This window comes from Varroa jacobsoni, unplaced genomic scaffold, assembly GCF_002532875.2.
Source record: "Varroa jacobsoni isolate VJ856 unplaced genomic scaffold, vjacob_1.0 scaffold_698, whole genome shotgun sequence".
NCBI classification, from domain to species: domain Eukaryota; kingdom Metazoa; phylum Arthropoda; class Arachnida; order Mesostigmata; family Varroidae; genus Varroa; species Varroa jacobsoni.
This window is the reverse complement of record NW_019213600.1, coordinates 27,289-35,092: the sequence shown is the minus strand read 5'-3', so window position 1 is coordinate 35,092 and position 7,804 is coordinate 27,289.

Below are 7,804 nucleotides of genomic sequence, written 5' to 3'. Positions count from 1 at the left end.
ATCTATATAAGCGCAATTCCCTTAATTAATCCAGGAGCTTTTTTTCTTTGTGGGTATAGTTTCTAATATTCGTGCTGTAGTCTCCTACGGTAACCATACGCTAATGCTGAAATCAAAACCGACAGCAACTACTTACTTTCTAAACATGGTTCCTGTGGCAGCGCACTCAAAGAGATCTATGTCATCCTGTCACATTGTTAGCCTAACCTATGTAACTATACGGCCTTTTTTCGAAACGCTTAGCGACATAAAGATGTAGCATTTTTGCCAACTGGGTAAAGCTTTACCTGAGCGCTACTCAGGTAAGTGTCAAAAATAAATAGGGAGAAAGTATAGGAACCAATTAGCAGATCGTTCATTACCACAGACTCATACTACAGCGGTTACCGTAGTTAGCAGTTCCCAATCTAGATCGATAAGAATAGCTATATATCGGATTCTTAAATCTAAACCTCGTCGTTAACATCGTTTCGCTGACATAAATGGCTTACATTTGACAAATAGCCCGAATAGGTAATTTCTGACAGTTTCCTTCTCGCCACATTTGATTAATGAAGATGAATCTGATTCGTTTATCTTACGCTCAGCTTAGCGCAAAGTATAGCTAGGACGTAGATTAACAGATGCTTTGCTACGGTTACTCACCTTCAGCTAACTCGTTGCCTTCCACAGTTATTTCACCAACCTATTCCAATATAAAGAAATTGAATTTAGTATAAATGATATTTCACACGCGGGTTTCCGTTTGCAGTGTTCTTAAGATTCTAAAATACCAAACTTGTTATCTCTGTTTCTCTGATTTAGTCGATTCTTTGTTTCGTTTCAGTGAACCCGTCATGTAGATACGGTTATAATATTGCCATGTTCGAGTGATTGGTTACATTGAAAATAGCAATTTTCATTCGGGTTATCCTGTGGCAGCGGTCCTATCCTTCCAGTAACTCCGTTATCTCTTACCTTAGTTAACTGTTCAGTTCTCATTAATATGTTATCGTTATGTCATTCTAATATTTGATTCGAGCTTAAAAGCAGTGATTTGACTATAGATAATGTCCGCTTGTCGTAATCATATTTTCTTGATTAGATCAATTACATTTTTAATGCCAGTGACCCCGTCACTTTGTTGTGATTATTATATTATCCTAATTCAAAGACTGATTACCGTGCTCGAATAATTCCGAATTTTTTGTTTTTTTTTTTATACTTACAGCAACCTCGATACTACCTTGTATTGATTTCGCAAATGCAGTGCATAGAACCTGCTAGTTAAGGAGATAGCTGAGCTTGATTTCAGAGTTGCCGTAAATATTTGACCTATTTGTACGTATTACAGAAAGTTCCAGCTTTATACGTAGCGCTAATCCGAGGTCCTATCTGAACCCTTTGGTCTTCTAAAGCGTTTCTCTTCTTCTATTCACACACCGTTATTTTAGTTTCGATTCGTTGCATTTATCTTCATTTGAACCAAGGTGACAAAAACGAAGCACATATAGAAAAATAAACTATCCATAGGATAAAATACTCATCATATGAGGCATGGTTAATAATTATTAAACTAACCCTAATAACTAAAGCTTTATAAGAGAAAGAAATTACCCCTGAAAAGTGTATATTTAATCAGACAATATAGCTAAGAGGATTCCTAGGAGGGTTAATATATTATTAAACCATCATTATTATTAATTAAGTTAGAAAATCACCAAGTGTTTACACGTAAAACATAAAGTTGTTAACATATCTTCCAAAACCTTGTGAGATGTAAAAACAAACAGTTTAGGTCGGAAAGGCAGAGGTACACACAAACTGAGTTTCAGCAGTATATAATAGTCAGTGTACTTTTTTTCCCAACAAAATGTTTTAACTACCATAGAGTTTATAATGTCCCTGCAAATATTCTAACTTCGGAAGTTTTGCTTCAGAAAATAATAGCATATTTTGTACAAAAATAGTACACGGTATGTCAATTTGAGGATCCAATCGGGCTCAAGTTCCAATCAAATGTCAACTCATTATTACATACTAATGTTACAATGATCACTCTGTAATTTTACTGTCTATTTTTGCATCATTCTGGAAAATCTCGTTTTATCCACATTGCGCGCGTTTGATAATAGTCAGTAAAAAAAATTTAACAAATATTTGTTGGCGATGTATATGGTTATATCTTGGTGTATGTGTGTAACGAGTGCGTACTGGCAAATATGATGAAGCCTGTTAGCGTCGTATATCTATGGGGCATTGGTGTCCTTCAAGTTTATCTAAAATTATATGGTTTTGTATTAGTAACGTAATACGATTTCGACGATGGTGTTTAGCAATAAAGAGCTAAGCTCAATCTATACTTAAAACCCTCTGCTTGATATACTTATATTTTTCATGCACAAATTATATTTCCTCCGTTCCATTAGAGGCTTTAGAGGGCAGGTACAATTGTTCGCAACGGTTCTGCCGTAGTCATAACGTTAACTTAGCAATTAAGTTGGTTTATGGAAGTACATGAGTGTTACGGAGTGGCGCTACATCGAAAAGCAAATTCGAGAGCGTTACGAATCGAAAATGGAGATCTATCACACTGAGTTTGCGCTCCCTGCACGTACCGTAGGCGACAAACCTAAATTTGCTTTTTACTATTAATAGACAGATGTCCCGGTAATGGCACAGTGGGTCACATACTTATCCACTGAACTTAAGCACTTGTAGTAATATAATTACGTTGAAACACTATTTCGGCTTGTTCTTAATATTCCCTTCACTTTTTACATCTGTATTATACTATGCTTATCTTTATGTCACATATAGAAATGTCTTCGCTTCTGCACGTCGGTCGTCATTTCATTATATAATAAAGGGAATTTTATGTTGGGTTCGGACTCCAAATAGGTCGGTCCCAACTGAAAAAATTCATTTTCGTCGCTTAATCTATTTCGCTCTTTACCAAGATCGAATGATTTGCCGAAGCAAAGGACAACTAGAAAGTTTTTGCTAAGTCCAAAATGGAATCTTGGACTCGAAGGATGTACCCCGCCTCAGTCGGCCGTTCGAGGTTGACAAGGGCCCCGGATGGCAAGCCACTCGTTAATAATCAGATTGAAGTGATAAACTGTGCATACCGAACTACTATTAAACATTATAAATGTATATAATTCTAACAGAAGCCGGGCATCTTATGAATTGCATGAAGCACAAAAGGAAATGAACTTCGTTAGTGATCTCGAACGTTTTGCTCGGCAGTGACAGAATTGTTACGAGTGACAAGAAGGGATGCCCCTATTTCGACGTAAAGCAAGCAAGGGAACGGGCAGCTCTGAGAATACGCATAAGTTCAGGGTTGAGCAGACCTCCATCTGAAGGAGACGGTGGTTTGCGTTTCTCCTATTCACTATAACTCCTATAGAAGGCTCCTATTCACTGGAAAAATATAAAATATTGCTCGGATCTCTCTGAGCCACCCATTTTTTTTATCGAGGTAATATTTCCATCGATATCACTCCTTGTAACCTGTAACAATTCTATGTGAAAATATGTGGCTGCGCGTTACTCAGTGCAGGGCGATAGGTTGACAGATAATGAGACACCGTGCTTGTTCATGCTCTTGACTTCATTTAAGAAATACCAAAGCTCCTGCATTTTTAGGATGAAGATACTTAATAGTGGCCATAAAACTGCTATTTATTTCTTTGGCCAATATACAAGTGGTTTGTCGGCCATTTTCCCTCAGGTGCGCCTTCAGTCTCTCCTCCTCGGGCGAGTAACAGCAGCAAAATTAACAGCGTGGACTCGGTAACTAATGGGCATCTCTGAGAATGTCGCCATGGTATTAAATTGAAAAAGGTTCCTGTTACTTTTAGCCACTGAGATTTAATGTAACTTTCAAAGAAATTAAAAACACTAGTCACGGTAGTGTCTTTCACTTTCTGTGGTTTTCGTACATCTTTCTGGCAGCTAACACATCACCGGAAAGGACAAGGTTTCGTCCTAGATGTCATTAGCCGACTTTGGTCTTTGGCTACGCTACATCACCGAAACAATTGATAATTTGATAAAGAGATATCCGAGATGCGCACCGAGTACGAAAGTTTCTCATTGGGTGTTCGTTAACGCTTGCTAAATCATCAGAGCAGTAGACGGTGTAGCGTTGTCATGTAGCAATACTGCTTTGCATTGGCTTTCAGCAGTTCCACATATGTAACTTATTTATTGAGCTTAGATAGCTTATAATGTAACACCTTTTTCTCATCCTACCATACGCAAAAGTGTAGTAGCCAGTAATCTTCATTGATTTCAATCTTACCTAGTGCATCTAAATGACCGAAAGTAATCATCTGGATGACCGCTGGCTGCTTTGAAAGTTTCTCACATTCGCACTTTGCTGGAAGAATGTTTATAGGTTGCAATCTTTCGCTTCTTATGAACGTTCTCCCGTCCAAGCTTCACTTTCGACTTCTTATTTTTGTCTCAGGAAGCATTTCTTCCAGCACGAAAATAATAAAGAAGACCGTTTCGTATATGCATCTTTTCGGGGCTGGTTCTTTATGCGATACTGGAAAAGGTAATCCCAATAGCTTGTTTACATATGCGGGAATAGTCTACTGCATTAAGAAAAAAATAGCAATGAAGCGTATTTTTCAAGCTGAAGATAAATGTAAAAGAATAAAAAAAAAAACTTAGAAGTTACAAATGTTCCGGGCTACTTCGGTAGCCTTTGACATTCGGTGAATAGTGAAACATATATGATGTTAAGTACCCAAATTGTGTATTTTTTAAGGATTTAGTCAAAAGCCTACCCCGTATCAGTTTGATCAACGTTTCGGCCAAACTATATAAACCCACTATGTATATATAATATTAATCAAAATCGGTGTTTATTTCCTTTTATCTAATCATAGTAGTATAAACGTTTTATTAATGCACGTTTGACGATTGAAGAGGGCGCTAGTAGTCACCTAGACGAAATTATTCAACCCATTTTCTAGAGGCAAACAAAGGTGTCGTCTGTTTTTTTTTCATGACCTATTTCATTATAGAATGGGAGAGTGAATCTTGCTAAGCTTGAATACGTCATTATACTGATGCCTAATGAATTTAATGATTCGTAAGTTTTACTTTAGCGATGATTTTTGACGAAGCTGCGTGACAACAATGGAGACATTATTTGAAGCTTGCTATTTAATATGCGTGTCTCCGATATATAGCCATTGCAGACATCGATATAAAGGTTCAGTGATGATGTCGTTACACCTAGCGATAGGTCCCACGCTGCTTTATGCAATACAACTTTTTAAGTTCGTTTACTTTTTATCACAAAATACAATCTCTCTAGTGGATTTTTTGAATCACCTCTTTGACAAACGATTCTTCAAAAAGAGACAACAAAACTACCGAAAATAGACTACTTCTCTTCTACAATTTGTGGAATTCCCTACTGGGAAATCTATAAACGTATAGATAATATATGGAACTCAATCCTAGGCAACACGTTAAAAGAAAGGCGATATTCGAGCTTATCAAGTTACAAAGTTATTGCGCAAACGGGATGTCACCAAGTTCGTTATTTATGCCGCTACCCAGATTCAGCTTTTTCCCAACTCTTAATGGCTTTTTGGATTTACGGCAATCCTTACCTATACAAGGTTCATTCACATGGGCCCGTTGCGCGAAGTCGAATCTGTGAAGATACTAGAGCCCTATAAGGCTTGGCCAAGGTCCGTTGGAAGTTGAAATATAGGTGGACTCACCGTTAATGAAAATAAGTTTCCCGATGCGAAACAAGTTCACTTACAGCTGAAATAAAGCTGCTTTCGTTACAAGCCACTATTGTTGTTTGTTGGTCGTTGTTTCATGGTCATATTATATCACAAAGCTTTTGTCGCCTTTTGTTGTCGTATAATACTGTAGCACGATATGAGAAGACTTTAGCTTGTCACTCATTTTTCGACTCCGTGCACACTCAGGCTTTTGAGTTATCTTCAAAGCTCGGATAGATATGGCCAAAAATAATCTATACAACATATGAGAATTTTCCTTAGTCAAGATGACAGTTTTTTTGTGAGCGTCAAGATGTGCCTTTGCCATTAGTAGTACCTATCTTCTAGAAATTAAAAGCTCTTTTCCTTTGTTCGCAAAACAGTAAGACCCTGAGGTGGTTTTCAATTTAATGTTTGTTTCCTGTATGCATCTCCCGTAATCGTTAGCTTTATCAAAGGAAAATCGCAGATGTCTTGCCTTCTATAATAATATTAACGGTTTTTCAATCATAGTAGCACGGCCGACAACTCGTAATCAGCTAACACTCCAATATATGGTTTACAATTCATTTTAAAATTAGGACATTACTTGCTCTTCGTCTGGCCGTCTCCAGATTACCTTGTTGACAACGTCGGGGTATTAAAAATGTGCTACGTGTTTCCAAGCCTTCGTTCGCTTGTAGGACTACATGTACCCTTTCAGAAATGTATCTAGAAGCCTGAATGTATTATTTCATTGATCACCAGTTTCACTGCTTATGGTGATTATAAGTGAGCAGCTTTAGCATTTTTTTCCCAAATATATGTGTTCTATGTAATACATTCGGGCTACCTTCAGGTTAAACGGTGCTGATCCGGTGTACAATAAGAAGCACTGAAAAACGTATAGCAATATAGCTAGGGCCGCCCATTATAACTTCTCGGCGATGTGGAGGCTGAGGAATTGTGTCCATTCAAAATGGACTCCATTACGGGTGCCGGACCTTCAGTGGGAAGGTCGGTCATAGATAAGTATTTTCAACAATTTGCTCAGGAACGGCACTCCAGTTGACAACAATTCTAATAGTTATTAAAGAAAAATCGCAAATATATGGTTAAATAGCGGGAAATAAATGGAGGAAACGGTACTGATGTGATAAACATTTATAGTACAAGACAAAATATGGACACCAAGTACAAAAGATCCGTGGGAAAAGGTAATGTCCCTACGATTCCTCTTTAGAATTAAACAAGATTTGTCCTGGGGGCAAAATAAAGAATAGCTTTCCTCGACCATAGTAGAAATGAAAGGATAATAATTTTCAATGTCCACGTAAATTTTTATGTAGACAATGCTGGTTACAACTTTTTTCCAATCACTTCTTAGTTGTCTAGTCAGATACTCGGAGAGCAGGACTGCAGTGCTGGCCCGCCGTCAACTGCTGCGTGTACGTCTGTACTGCCAAAAAAAGCCTAAAGATCAAATTTAGTAATATGGCAGTCTATCACGCTAAACATATATTTTGCAGGAAGAAGCGTCTGAATGTGCATCTCAAAACAGTTAGTTGTTCTGGAAAATGTGTGCAATCAACTGAACGTTTCGTTGCTTTTTACATGAATCAGTACTTTATGGACACCATTCATTATTATGGCTAGTGTTCTTTATCTCGTGGTCTTCTAGAACGTTATCAAATAGATATAGAACATAGAATCCTGATTTTATAACAAGCTTAAAACTGGCATGATAAGAAATTAGATCACTTGTCGTTTTTTATATATTATATAAAGAACCTCATATATTATATATAATTATTATATGATGTCATAGTATGCATGAGTTCTACCTGTCAGATCTTTAATTAACGATCATGTTCTTTTGACTGTGTACTGTCCTCGGGTCAAATGATTATAATCTCTACCACTTTCTTAATGGAATTAACTTGATAGAATATACATGACGTGCCTGAACAAAACAACATTGATGTCCTGTGTAAATTTACATCGCATGAATCAGATGACGGAGTTCAAGAATGGTGTTTATACCCACGTTAAATATTCTTGATGCAGTATTTACTACGATG